The sequence below is a fragment of the Drosophila tropicalis genome, unplaced genomic scaffold (assembly GCF_018151085.1).
Source record: "Drosophila tropicalis isolate 14030-0801.00 unplaced genomic scaffold, ASM1815108v1 contig_830, whole genome shotgun sequence".
Taxonomy (NCBI): Eukaryota; Metazoa; Arthropoda; class Insecta; order Diptera; family Drosophilidae; genus Drosophila; species Drosophila tropicalis.
The window spans coordinates 166,765-182,580 of NW_027173322.1; positions in this window are offsets into that span (position 1 = coordinate 166,765).

The following is a 15,816-nucleotide window of genomic DNA, read 5'->3' on the forward strand; positions in this document are numbered from 1 at the left end:
AAATAAATCTCTGGCCATCGCTAATTATATTTGTAATTTCAGAAAATAAATAAGTCATTATAGCTCAGAAGTGGGATGACTACCCGAAAGGATATATAATTCGGTATACGGCAGGCCACACGCTCCGCCTCCAAGGTGGCCGCCTCCACGCCCGCCGCTGCCACTGACTCAATTGCTGTGTCTGCTGCGGCCGCGCCCCCCGCCGTGCCCACTGCTGTGCCTGCCGCCGCAGAAACCGTTACTGCTGTGCCCGCCGCTGTCATATACGCCGCCGCTGTGCCCGGCGCAGCCATACCCGCCTCTGATGTGCCCACCGCTGCCGCGCCCATATAAAATACAAAAAAAGGAAAGAATTTTTTTTTTTCAACGCGATAATACAACAACAACAACGACATCAAAAATAAAAGGAACAACATGAAATACGTATGAACAACAGTGAAGATATTCCCTTTGCGGAGTCTGCTCCTATCGAGCAAAGGGATACACCGACGCTAGAAGAAGCGTTAGAGCTGTATCCCAACGATGGGCCGCGCACACACACAATAGCTGAGTACCGGGCCCGCAACACAAAATCTACAAAGCCAAAGAAGACCAAAAGAGGAGGCCAAGTACGTAAGCTGCTCCAGCAGAAGGGGGTGGAAGTAGACTTACTGGCCATTCTGAAGACAGAGGAAGACCGACAACGCTGCATAGAGCGTATTGACATCCTCAAAGCTGAACTTCGCCAAAGAGCGAAGAAACGCAAGGGGGCCGCAGAAATGCGCAAGCCTTAACTTGCCTTTAATTTAATAATTCTAATTATAAGCTTAATAGCAACTTGAAGCATGAAAGTTCAACTTGCGAAATACAAACTGTCTGATAGGCTTTTACTAACAATGTGGTTGGAGATTTTTTTTAAATCAAATGATATGTATGCCTGAATTGTGAGCCAACCACATTCTCTATAATTTTTCCATGTCTCTGGCTCGCTGTGCAAGACACAGTTGAGATAAATTTTATTTCCCGCTTACTTTTTTTCTTCACGAATAATTTAAATAAAAAAAATTTTTTTCTTATCATTATAAATATGCATGAATCCACAACAATTTAATTTTAATATTTTAAATAATATTCAAATTCAAGCAAATATGTACCAGTCAAAACATATTTATGAAAAAAAAAAAGTAATTGCTAAACAAAAGGTTTTAACCTGTCTTTATGAACTTTATTCCGTATTTTTGTATACTTGTGATAAATAAAAACAAAAATCCCATACGTATGTTCGATAATAGCATAAGTAAATTTGATGATATATCCGTTATACCCACAATGGGGTTAATCGAAATAAAATCAGTGGACTCCACTGCAAATGTCATAAATAAAATTGAATCATCAAATGCTAATATGAGATTAACGAACATACTACTATTAATAATTGTCATAATATTGTGCGCATATGTATTATATATGGCTTACCTATTACCCAATAAATGTGTAACAAAAAGAGCTCTAAGCCAAGCTAATGATCTAGATAAGATCTAAAAATACATATGCAATTATAAATCAAAACCTTTTTAACAAAAGATTAAATACATATATATAAAATATATTGAAAAAATAAACAACAGGCACCCTAGCATAGTCCAAGACTTAATTGAGGTTTTAAGGAGCGAGGGAAGTAACTCACCTCAACGCTCCATAAACTTGGTACAAATTAGGTTAGCTTACCTTGACATAACGGGCGAAGATTTCCCAGTTAAAGGAGGCACTAGGGAACAGATGAGTTTTATTCTCACGGTACCATATGTATGCTGTTTTTCAAACACAGCAGGCACACTGCGTTTCTACCTAATGGAGGAACCACAGCAGTAAAGAACTAAATACATCCATAATCAGTTTAATAGGCTTAGGCAGTTAGTGTAGAATATGTATGAAATAGAAACCCAAAAACTGCAAAATTATTTACCTTTCCTTGATTTCCTGATACACTCAGGTGAAACAAGTTACAAATACAAAAGAAAAATCCATAAAGTTAGCTTATAGTAGATTGTTAGCTAAGACCCCTGTAAAAAAAGACGTGCCCGGATGGGTCTCAGATGTAGAAATAAGAGATATAGAATAGTAAAACCATAAACATTTTCAAAAATTTTGTTACATTAAAAACAGGTCTAAACGACCAAATTTTTTTTTTTGGTAAAATGGGTTCTCAAGAATCCAAAATAGAAATAGAAATTAATCTTAGTAGCCATAAATCTGGCTTTGAAAAATATAATTCTACCTTCCTGGGTGCAGGAACTATTCGACCAACCCATATAGACAACTTCTCTGGGAATTAAAACAAAGAGTGGATATTTTTTTTTTTTTTTTTTTTTTTTTGTTTTTAAAATATGGTTACTTGGGATGATATTATAGGAAATACTAGAACACACGCACAAGAATTAACTAAATCTTGTAAGTGCCTCTCGCAGAATAGGGAAACATCCCAAGACTCAGTAACCAAACACACGAAAATAATAACCGAGAATCTCCAAGCTATTAGAGCTGTATTAACTGAACACTATAGCAAACTAAAGATATGGCAAAAAACAGCCGCAAATGCGTTCTACAGTGATTGCAAACAAAAAGCAATAACTGTGCAGACACAATATTGAATTTAAACAAACATCTGATTTGGAAACTTCAATAGTACTGGAAGAAAAAACGCAACTAATGGCTGATGAAGAAATAGGTCAAGAAGAACCATCAGTGAGCTCTGATCAATCAATCATAAGTCTTAAAAAACCTGCAATTCCAAAAGAAAACAACAAAATGACACAAACTGTGGTAGAATTCATAAACACAGCCATCAGGCTGCTATTAAAAATCTACCGGGTTTCCTTGGAGCGCTTCGCGTACTTAACACCATGAAAGAAACGCAGCAGTAGCCATCGAAATCATAAAAACAAAATTAAAAGGTCAGGCGGGTAATACCCTATGTTCTGAAACAACGATTGATGAAGTAATACGAAAACTATCAAGAATCTTCAAGTGTGAATCAGTGGATTTTTTTGACAGCAAAAATTAAAAATCTGCAAAGAAACCTTAATAACTGTTTTTCATACACAAAGGAGATTACTGAGTTGACCGACGCCCTCAAAGGCGCATATATTTCGGATGGTCTTCCAACTGAAAAAGCCATAAAATACACTACCAAAGTGGCATTAAGTAAGTCATACCAAAAGTCAAAGAGTCCAGATTTTAATGGAATCAGGAAACTTTAATTCAGCTAAAGAAGCCATCACTAGATTTACCACTCTTTCAGTAGAGTCGGGCTCCACAGAAAGTTTCCAAAATAATACCATTTTTTATGCCCAGCATAATGACCGCGGTAGACGCCGCTATAACAATAATGGTAACTGGAGAAACAACTCAAATTGGAACAATAACAACTCGAATTGGAGCAATAACGATGCCCACAGAGCGCAACGAGGCCGAAATTATTCACGCTACCGAAGAGGCGGCCGTGGAGGTGGACACAATAATAATAGACAAAACACAAATAACCAACAGAATGGTTACAACAACACAAATGTCCGAATTACCCAAAGCGACCAGGGAAACGGACAAGCTCCTCCAAATGCTCAAAATTAAAAAAAAAAGTGTATTCTATTAACCTAAGTCTTAATAATTTCGTATCATTTAAGAATGTTAAAACAAATAAGAAAATAACATTTTTAATTGATACCGGTGCAGACATTTCAATAATAAAAGAAAATTCTGTTGTATTTCACTACATCCAAGTAAACAAAACTGTAGACATTCGAGGCATAGGAGAAGGAGTAATAAACTCCAAAGGCCTAGTCTCAATAGAATTGCAGACAGATAAATATATTATTCCATACGAATTTCACCTGCTTCATTCAGATTTCGCAATCCCATGCGATGGAATAATGGGATTAGATTTCATAAAAACTTTTAATTGCAAATTAGATTACAGTAATTCAGAAGATTGATTTATACTTAGACCACGAAAATTAACGTACCCAATTTATGTTCCAATAACATTTAATTCTGGTAATAACTCAACACTTCTACCAGCAAGATCCCAAGTGGTACGCAAAATAGAACTATCTCCAGCAGAAGATAACATTTTAATTCCGAATCAGGAAATTAAACCGGGCGTTTATGTTGCAAACATTATTGCAACAGCCCAAAGTACTTTTGTCCGATTCTTAAATACCACAGATAAATGCCAAATAGTAGGCTTTAACAATATAAAATTTGAATCACTTTCGAACTACGATGTAGTTCAAAATACCAAAGATATAAGAAAAGAATCTGTAATTCATAAATTGAAGAAAAATTTCCCAATACTATTCAAAGACAAACTCGAAAAGTTATGCACTGAGTATAGTGATGTGTTCGGACTTGACACCGAACCGATCACAACAAATAATTTTTATAAACAAAAATTAAGACTTGAGGATGATGAACCGGTATATGTGAAAAATTACCGGAGTCCGCATAGCCAAATAGACGAGATCCAGCGACAAGTTGGAAAGTTAATCGAACAGGATATTGTTGAACCGTCTGTTTCGCCTTATAATAGCCCTCTCTTACTAGTCCCAAAGAAAACACTTTCGGGATCTAAAGAAAAAAACTGGTGATTAGTAATTGACTATCGCCAAATAAATAAGAAATTGCTGTCAGATAAATTCCCGCTCTCCAGAATTCATGATATTCTTGATCAATTGGGAAGAGCAAAATATTTTTTTTGCCTTGACTTAATGTCAGGTTTTCACCAAATTGAACTAGAAGAAAAATCAAGAGATATAACGTATTTTTCAACGAGCAATGGCTCATATCGTTTTAGACGATTACCTTTCGGTCTAAAAATAGTGTGGCGACACCGAAAATACTGGTTCGCCCTCTGTTTGTCGTTTACCAATTCTGAACGGAATTGCTAGTATTATTAAGTTAGTCAACACTACTAATGTCTCTTCTAAAACTTGTCTAGACGCGTCAAGACGCTTTGATCCGACTTCCAATAAACGTTTATAAATTTTAAGCATAAATGGCTGCATTGTAAATAACAGAGTAGCCAAAGTGGTGACCCCGACGTGATCTTATGCATCACATAACGTTCCTGGGAATCTGTCCGGTCTACTAGCAAATTACTTTATAGGGTCGGAGAAGCTTCCTTCTGCCTGTTTTGGCGACTTAAATATACCATTTTACCCTATGGGTGTATGGTATAACAATAAAACATTCTAATCTTTGCTCTCAGAGCGAATTTCAATATTCAACTCTCGTGTTTTCACCATTTTGGTTCTCGAATTATCAATCTTAATATTTTAATTGGAACTTTTTTAGTCCCAATGAAAGCAAAACCAACCTATTTTTAGAAACTGAAGTCAAAGAATAAGAGTACATTTTCATTATGAAAATACTTTTGTCGCAAACAATAACTGTGTAATGTAAGATGTCAGTTATTTAGGCATTCTGTTAAATGTTCACACATATATCGAAGCCCGTATTTTAAGTATCGATTTTTAGTAGTAAGTCAGTATTTTAAGTATCGATTGTTAGTATTAAGTCGCCTATGGAAAATATCGGTATGCGGCCTAAGGCCACACTGGAGAGTTCCTCTTTCTTCTTCGGGCAACGAGACAACGAGACAGACGCACTAGCTGCGCAGCTAAAAATAAATCTCTGGCCATCGCTAATTATATTTGTAATTTCAGAAAATAAATAAGTCATTATAGCTCAGAAGTGGGATGACTACCCGAAAGGATACATATATAATTCGGTATACGGCAGGCCACACGCTCCGCCTCCAAGGTGGCCGCCTCCACGCCCGCCGCTGCCACTGACTCAATTGCTGTGTCTGCTGCGGCCGCGCCCCCCCGCCGTGCCCACTGCTGTGCCTGCCGCCGCAGAAACCGTTACTGCTGTGCCCGCCGCTGTCATATACGCCGCCGCTGTGCCCGGCGCAGCCATACCCGCCTGTGCTGTGCCCACCGCTGCCGCGCCCATATAAAATACAAAAAAAGGAAAGAATTTTTTTTTTTCAACGCGATAATACAACAACAACAACGACATCAAAAATAAAAGGAACAACATGAAATACGTATGAACAACAGTGAAGATATTCCCTTTGCGGAGTCTGCTCCTATCGAGCAAAGGGATGCACCGACGCTAGAAGAAGCGTTAGAGCTGTATCCCAACGATCGGCCGCGCCCACACACAATAGCTGAGTACCGGGCCAGCAACACAAAATCTACAAAGCCAAAGAAGACCAAAAGAGGAGGCCAAGTACGTAAGCTGCTCCAGCAGAAGAGGGTGGAAGTAGACTTACTGGCCATTCTGAAGACAGAGGAAGACCGACAACGCTGCATAGAGCGTATTGACATCCTCAAAGCTGAACTTCGCCAAAGAGCGAAGAAACGCAAGGGGGCCGCAGAAATGCGCAAGCCTTAACTTGCCTTTAATTTAATAATTCTAATTATAAGCTTAATAGCAACTTGAAGCATGAAAGTTCAACTTGCGAAATACAAACTGTATGATAGGCTTTTACTAACAATGTGGTTGGAGATTTTTTTTAAAACAAATGATATGTATGCCTGAATTGTGAGCCAACCACATTCTCTATAATTTTTCCATGTCTCTGGCTCGCTGTGCAAGACACAGTTGAGATAAATTTTATTTCTCGCTTACTTTTTTTCTTCACGAATAATTAAAAAAAAAAATTTTTTTTCTTATCATTATAAATATGCATGAACCCATAACAATTTAATTATAATATTTTAAATAATATTCAAATTCAAGCAAATATTAATATTTTAAATAATATTCAAATTCAAGCAAATATGTACCAGACTAAACATATTTATGAAAAAAAATTAAAGTAATTGCTAAACAAAAGGTTTTAACCTGTCTTTATTAACTTTATTCCGTATTTTTGTATACTTGTAATAAATAAAAACAAAAATCCCATACGTATGTTCGATAATAGCATAAGTAAATTTGATGATATATCCGTTATACCCACAATGGGGTTAATCGAAATAAAATCAGTGGACTCCACTGCAAATGTCATAAATAAAATTTAATCATCAAATGCTAATATGAGATTAACGAACATACTACTATTAATAATTGTCATAATATTGTGCGCATATGTATTATATATGGCTTACCTATTACCCAATAAATGTGTAACAAAAAGAGCTCTAAGCCAAGCTAATGATCTAGATAAGATCTAAAAATACATATGCAATTATAAATCAAAACCTTTTTAACAAAAGATTAAATACATATATATAAAATATATTGAAAAAATAAACAACAGGCACCCTAGCATAGTCCAAGACTTAATTGAGGTTTTAAGGGGCGAGGGAAGTAACTCACCTCAACGCTCCATAAACTTGGTACAAATTAGGTTAGCTTACCTTGACATAACGGGCGAAGATTTCCCAGTTAAAGGAGGCACTAGGGAACAGATGAGTTTTATTCTCACGGTACCATATGTATGCTGTTTTTCAAACGCAGCAGGCACACTGCGTTTCTACCTAATGGAGGAACCACAGCAGTGTCACACCTAAAACCCACTTCTGAGAATGTCGGTTGCAAATCACATTACCCAGTAGAAGATTGTAGATAAAGAAGCTGTCAGGAAGGCTTCGGCGGGGAGTGCGACTTATAGGAACAATAGAAATGCCAGACTCGTACGTTTAGGTAGATAATTAATATAAGTTTATTAATTAATTGAGACTTAACAATAAAGTGACGTTTGCAAGGTGATGCCGTTGGATTCGTTCGTGGTGGCCGTTCGTTACCACCGATCGTAGGAGCTTATTCGTTCGCACCCTTTCTCGTCAACGTTTTGTTACCAACTCTTTGATACTTATCGATAACACCAGGGGTAGAGCATAACGTCGCTTGCCCAGGGCTGAATCAGTATGTTAATGAACTGTCTGGTGACAGCTCGGCCAATCCTGCATTCGGATCGCCCTCGATTCGAGTATCTTCGTCGTCAGATACATCCAATTCGGGAATATTTGAACACCAGGGTTTCATCTTATCCGAGGAATATACAGAACAGTATTTACGTCCTGTAACCTGTATGCCGGGGACATCTTTGATTAAATAACGATCGTTTCCAAGGCTTTTGGCCACTTGATAAGGACCTCGGTATCGTGGTTCCAGTTTACGCGATTCGCCTGTCGCGGCTGGTTCGTTTTCTACTACTACAAGATCACCTGTGGAATAAACAAAGGGGTTAGCATGTTTGGCGTCAAAACGTTTCTTCCATTTAGCTCGTTCTGATGCGATATTGGCTGCGGCTTGACTTCGAATTTCGGTGACGGTTTCGGTGGAATATGGCTTATCCAGATCTGCGTGTATCGCTGCAGTAAGGTTGTTTTGCACGACATCAATAGCGTTGAAATTAAATACGAGATCAATTGGACTGAATCCAGTGGTGCTGTTTTTCTGCGAGTTGACGGTCCATTAAAGGTTATGAAGAGTCAGATCCCAATCCTTTGGATTTTCGTTCATCGTTCGTATATAATTGAGAATTATTTGATTAGCGCGTTCTACTTGACCGTTTGCACCGGGTGTTCGTACAGCATTCTTAACGTGTTGGATATGGTTTTGCTTACAGTAATCTTCAAATAATTTTGACGTAAACGCTGTTCCACGGTCTGTTATAATAAAATTTGGCAAGCCAAAGTAACTAGAAACTTCGTTTAGCGTTGATAGAACAGGTAATGATTTTGTACTTTTAACTGCTTTTACGATTAGAAATTTACTAAATGAATCAGATATAGCCAGTATATGAGTATTTCCTCGTTTGCTTCGAATAAAAGGACCCAAATGATCCGCGTGAAGTCGACGAAAAGGAACCGGTTCAACATCGTTGTAATGCATGCGACCTTCAGGCTTTCCTCCTTTTGACTTATAGTAGCAGCATTGGATGCATGTGGAAATATAGTCCTTCACGTATTTATTCATCTTTGGAAACCAAAAACGTTTTTGAATCCTCTCAATGGTTTTATCAAGACAGAAGTGTCCGACATCATCATGGCAACTTTTAACAATGCGCCATCTTACTGCCTTTGGCACTACGAAGAGAATAGTGTTTTCCATTTTCCGATAAAGGCGATGATTTTCGATGACATAATCAATACGTAATTGCTTCAGTTGATCACTGTGACGCTTTCCCTTCAGTACTGCGATTATTTCGGCAAGTATTTTGTCCTGTAGTTGCATTGTTAACAACCAGTCGTCAATTTCTGAAATTATGGTTCTAACAAATTCATCTAGTGATCCTTCCGGGGGTAAATTTGGAGCACGGCTCAACGCATCTACATGAGCCATTTTGCTACCATCTCGATGAATAAATTCAAAGTCGTAATCCATTATTTTAATCCACCAGCGCGCCACCTGTGGAATGAGTTCTTTATTCGTTTTAACCTTGGCAATAGCTGAGCAATCGGTCACCAGACGGAATGATTTTCCCAAAAGGTAGACTCTGAACCTTTGGAGTGTTTCTACTACTGCAAGCGTTTCCAATGCGTAACTGTGGTATTTACTCTCAGCGTTGGTACAATGTCGACTAAAATAACAAACGGGACGCCAATCTTTGTCATAATGCAACTGCAGCAAAACTCCTGGTAGGCCTAAAGCACAAGCATCGGTGTGTACTTCGTGCTTAGCCGAAAAATCGTATAGAGTGAGAACAGGTTCGCTACATAGTTTTTCGATTAGTTCAATAAATGCATGTTGCTGGGCTTCTCCCCAACTAAATGTATTCGCCTCCGTTTTGCGTAGCAGTTCTGTTAAAGGACGTGATATTAATGAATAGTTTTCAATAAATTTTCTGAAGAAACCTGTGAGACCAAGGAATCTTCTTACTTCTCTTACGTTTGTAGGTACTTTAAAATTTTTAATTGCGTTTACTTTACATTCGCCAGGTTTTATTCCATCTTTATTGACTATGTGGCCCAAGAACGTAATTTCGGATTGCAGAAACTTGCATTTATCGTATCGTAGGGTTAAGCCACTGTCTTGTAAGATTGAGAAAAACTTCTTAATTCGTTGCATACCAGATTCGAAGGTCTTACTTGGGATTATTACGTCATCTAAATATGCGAGGACCTCACCTGATTCCATACGTTTTATGATTTGGTTCATTACCGACTGAAAGACTGCCGGAGCGTTAATGAGTCCAAGAGGCATTCTGTTGTATTCGTAATGCCCGTCAGCTATAACAAACGCCGTGTACTGTTTGGACGATTCACTTATCTCGATTTGATGGTATCCCATACGTAGATCAAGTTGCGTAAAATATACGTTTCCAGCTAGTTGAGCGAATTGCTCTTCCATGTTTGGCATAGGAAATGGAATTTTGACCGTAATACTGTTAAGGCGACGATAGTCGACGCAAAGACGATGTTCTCCATTCTTTTTATCTACGATGACGATTCCCGAGGCGTACGGCGAATCCGAAGGACGAATTATGTCGTTTTCCAGTAGGTCAGATATGATATTCGTAACAATAGGCCTGAGCGCAAACGGTGTTCGGTATGGTTTCGTATAACATGGGACGTTTGATGTTAAAGTGATTTCCATTTTCGATATTGAGCATTTACCTAATTCGTTAGTTTTCTGCGCAAAACAAGCAGCATTATCTATTAAGGCCTTTTCCAATTCTTCGTTTTCGGTATCTGCTAGATTTTGAACTGTTTCTATTTGGCGTATGTTTTCGATAAAACATTTGTTTCCGTGAATAATTAGTTTATTGCCATCCCGACAAAGAATATCCTTACCCAATAAAACGTTTTCAGATATTAAGTCATTTTCCACTACAAGGATTTGACTTCGTGACCTATCTTGTCCACAACGATTTTCGCATTTAGTTTTTGGTTACAGAAGAATTTTCCTCCTCCAAATCCGTTCAGTGTGATTGCACATCGTTGCAAAACGCCTACGTTTTCGGCAAATGATTTTCGAATCAGAGTACGTGTACTACCTGGATCGACGAATGCGTTTGTTTCGTTTCCGTTAACTGAAATAACTTTACAAATATCTGAGTTGATGTTTGAGTCAATTTTATTTACTTTCGAAACGTTTTTAAATTTTTCAGGGCAGTTGGTAGAGTCGTGATTAGTACGATTACAATGAGTACATCGAGGCTTACGCTGTGGAATAGGACAATCTGAGGAATAATGTCCCATCTTTTGACAATTAAAGCATTTGATTGACGACTCTATCTTTTCTTTGGATATCCGTTTTATTACGGATTGACTTGACTTCTGCGTATTACCGTTGGGCTCACGTTTATTTTGAAAGCTATGTGGATTATATTTGATTTCGTTATGAGCCGCATAGGCATGTATATCTCGTAAAAGTTCGTTACATGAGGTATAATGGTTAGATATTTTTCTCTTAAGATCGTAATCGTTGATGCCGTTTATAATATGTGTTACAATTGCTGAATCAGCTAACTCACCCTTTTTACCAATAGCTAGCATTTTATAAAAATAATCTTGTGGTGATTCCGTTGTTTCCCGTTTGGTTTTCAGCATTTTTAAATGAACATCAGCTGCGTTGCTAATACATGGGAAGTCGTATAGAAATTTCGAAACAAATTCTGGCCATGTTTGAAATATTTCATCCGTTGCATCCACCCAGTAACGAGCTGCACCTTGCATCTTTTGTTGAACTGCAAAAATTACCTTTCTGTCGTCCCAGTTATATGCGTTTTTCAGAGTTTCCACACGTTTAACAAACTGATGCGAATCTAATGATTTTACGGACGATGGATTAAATTCAGGAACAAGAGCTATAATTTCGTTCATGTTTCCAAAAGAATGATTAAAATAATTATATTTTTCTTCGCAGTTGACTTCGTGTTGTTGTTGTCGTTGGGTTGCGAAATCTTGAGAACTTTCCGAATACTGACCTTCATTTACATTTGACCTACATTTGCTTACGTAATTCCGTGACGTTGGAACATAATTATCTTGCTGTGATGTAACAACGTTATTGTAGTGCTGAATCGTAGCAATGTTACCACTTTGATGAGTCGGAGCGAAGGGTACGTGTTGGCGAGGCGTAACCATATAGCCGTGTTGCGGTGTAACAATGTAATTGGGTTGCTGAGACGTAGCAAAGTGAGCGTGCTGCTGAGACGTAGCTGCGTAACCGAGTTGTTGCGAAGTATCGACATGATCGTACTGCTGAGACGTAGCATTGCAGTACTGCTGAGACGTAGCAGTGTTACCGAGTTGTTGCGAAGTATCGACATGATCGTACTGCTGAGACGTAGCATTGCAGTACTGCTGAGACGTAGCAGTGTTACCGAGTTGCTGGAACGTAGCAACATTACCATACTGCTGAGACGTAGTAGTGTTACCGAGTTGCTGGAACGTAGCAACATTACCGTACTGCTGAGACGTAGCAGTGTTACCGAGTTGCTGGAACGTAGCAACATTACCATACTGCTGAGACGTAGCAGTGTTACCGTTTGGCAAATACGTTACGTTTGTTTGTTCGTTTGTCACAAGCACGTTTCTTTCTCCAGAAACTTCTTGTACGTTTACGTCACTAAGCACAATTGGTGACGAAATCATTGCAGGTTGGAATGAACGCTCCTGCAATACTCTAATCGTTTTTTCTAGTTCGTTTATCTTTTTAGTCATTGATTGATTTTCCGCACTGGTGTATTCGTCGTCACTACAGATCGCGGTTAATTTTCTCTGTAATTGTTCTCGATTTCCTGATGTTGACAATCCAGCTTGTCTACATTTTTGCTGCAAAGCTTTCTTTGAAACGTAGTTTTTCTGCGGCATTATTGTTGTCTCTTTCACACTTGTATGTTCGTTGATTTTTCGTTTTGCTTATTCGTCTTTCGTTCTCGTTTCCACTAGTTCGTTTATGCGCAGAACACACACTATTACACTTTGCGAGTTTCTCATGCCACGCTATTTTACCGCGGAAAATTGCGTGTTACCTTTGTCTTCACACACTTCTACTTATGAGAAATATCAGTTCCTTTTTGCACACTATCCAAATTCTAAATTGGACACCATCCCACTTCTGAAAATTGTCACACCTAAAACCCACTTCTGAGAATGTCGGTTGCAAATCACATTACCCAGTAGAAGATTGTAGATGGAGAAGCTGTCAGGAAGGCTTCGGCGGGGAGTGCGACTTATAGGAACAATAGAAATGCCAGACTCGTACGTTTAGGTAGATAATTAATATAAGTTTATTAATTAATTGAGACTTAACAATAAAGTGACGTTTGCAAGGTGATGCCGTTGGATTCGTTCGTGGTGGCCGTTCGTTACCACCGATCGTAGGAACTTATTCGTTCGCACCCTTTCTCGTCAACGTTTTGTTACCAACTCTTTGATACTTATCGATAACACCAGGGGTAGAGCATAACGTCGCTTGCCCAGGGCTGAATCAGTATGTTAATGAACTGTCTGGTGACAGCAGTAAAGAACTAAATACATCCATAATCAGTTTAATAGGCTTAGGCAGTTAGTGTAGAATATGTATGAAATAGAAACCCAAAAACTGCAAAATTATTTACCTTTCCTTGATTTCCTGATACACTCAGGTGAAACAAGTTACAAGTACAAAAGAAAAATCCATAAAGTTAGCTTATAGTAGATTGTTAGCTAAGACCCCTGTAAAAAAAGACGTGCCCGGATGGGTCCACGAACTTTTCAAGGACTCAATCGCATTGTTAGATATAGCAGAATCAAGTTTACAAACAATAGATTTAACAGACTCAGATGTAGAAATAATAGATATAGAATAGTAAAACCATAAACATTTTCAAAAATTTTGTTACATTAAAAACAGGTCTAAACGACCAAATTTTTTTTTTTAGGTAAAATGGGTTCTCAAGAATCCAAAATAGAAATAGAAATTAATCTTAGTAGCCATAAATCTGGCTTTGAAAAATATAATTCTAGCTGCCTGGGTGCAGGAACTATTCGACCAACCCTTAGAGACAACTTCTCTGGGAATTAAAACAAAGAGTGGATATTTTTTTTTTTTTTTTTTTTTTTTTTTGTTTTTAAAATATGGTTACTTGGGATGATATTATAGGAAATACTAGAACACACGCACAAGAATTAACTAAATCTTGTAAGTGCCTCTCGCAGAATAGGGAAACATCCCAAGACTCAGTAACCAAACACACGAAAATAATAACCGAGAATCTCCAAGCTATTAGAGCTGTATTAACTGAACACTATAGCAAACTAAAGATATGGCAAAAAACAGCCGCAAATGCGTTCTACAGTGATTGCAAACAAAAAGCAATAACTGTGCAGACACAATATTGAATTTAAACAAACATCTGATTTGGAAACTTCAATAGTACTGGAAGAAAAAACGCAACTAATGGCTGATGAAGAAATAGATCAAGAAGAACCATCAGTGAGCTCTGATCAATCAATCATAAGTCTTAAAAAACCTGCAATTCCAAAAAGAAAACAACAAAATGACACAAACTGTGGTAGAATTCATAAACACAGCCATCAGGCTGCTATTAAAAATCTACCGGGTTTCCTTGGAGCGCTTCGCGTACTTAACACCATGAAAGAAACGCAGCAGTAGCCATCGAAATCATAAAAACAAAATTAAAAGGTCAGGCGGGTAATACCCTATGTTCTGAAACAACGATTGATGAAGTAATACGAAAACTATCAAGAATCTTCAAGTGTGAATCAGTGGATTTTTTAACAGCAAAAATTAAAAATCTGCAAAGAAACCTTAATACCTGTTTTTCATACACAAAGGAGATTACTGAGTTGACCGACGCCCTCAAAGGCGCATATATTTCGGATGGTCTTTCAACTGAACAAGCCATAAAATACACTACCAAAGTGGCATTAAGTAAGTCATACCAAAAGTCAAAGAGTCCAGATTTTAATGGAATCAGGAAACTTTAATTCAGCTAAAGAAGCCATCACTAGATTTACCACTCTTTCAGTAGAGTCGGGCTCCACAGAAAGTTTCCAAAATAATACTATTTTTTATGCCCAGCATAATGACCGCGGTAGACGCCGCTATAACAATAATGGTAACTGGAGAAACAACTCAAATTGGAACAATAACAACTCGAATTGGAGCAATAACGATGCCCACAGAGCGCAACGAGGCCGAAATTATTCACGCTACCGAAGAGGCGGCCGTGGAGGTGGACACAATAATAATAGACAAAACACAAATAACCAACAGAATGGTTACAACAACACAAATGTCCGAATTACCCAAAGCGACCAGGGAAACGGACAAGCTCCTCCAAATGCTCAAAATTAAAAAATAAAGTGTATTCTATTAATCTAAGTCTTAATAATTTCGTATCATTTAAGAATGCTAAAACAAATAAAAAAAAATAACATTCTTAATTGATACCGGTGCAGACATTTCAATAATAAAAGAAAATTCTGTTGTATTTCACTAAAATTAACGTACCCAATTTATGTTCCAATAACATTTAATTCTGGTAATAACTCAACACTTCTACCAGCAAGATCCCAAGTGGTACGCAAAATAGAACTATCTTCAGCAGAAGATAACATTTTAATTCCGAATCAGGAAATTAAACCGGGCGTTTATGTTGCAAACATTATTGCAACAGCCCAAAGTACTTTTGTCCAATTCTTAAATACCACAGATAAATGCCAAATAGTAGGCTTTAACAATATAAAATTTGAATCACTTTCGAACTACGATGTAGTTCAAAATACCAAAGATATAAGAAAAGAATCTGTAATTCATAAATTAAAGAAAAATTTCCCAATACTATTCAAAGACAAACTCGAAAAG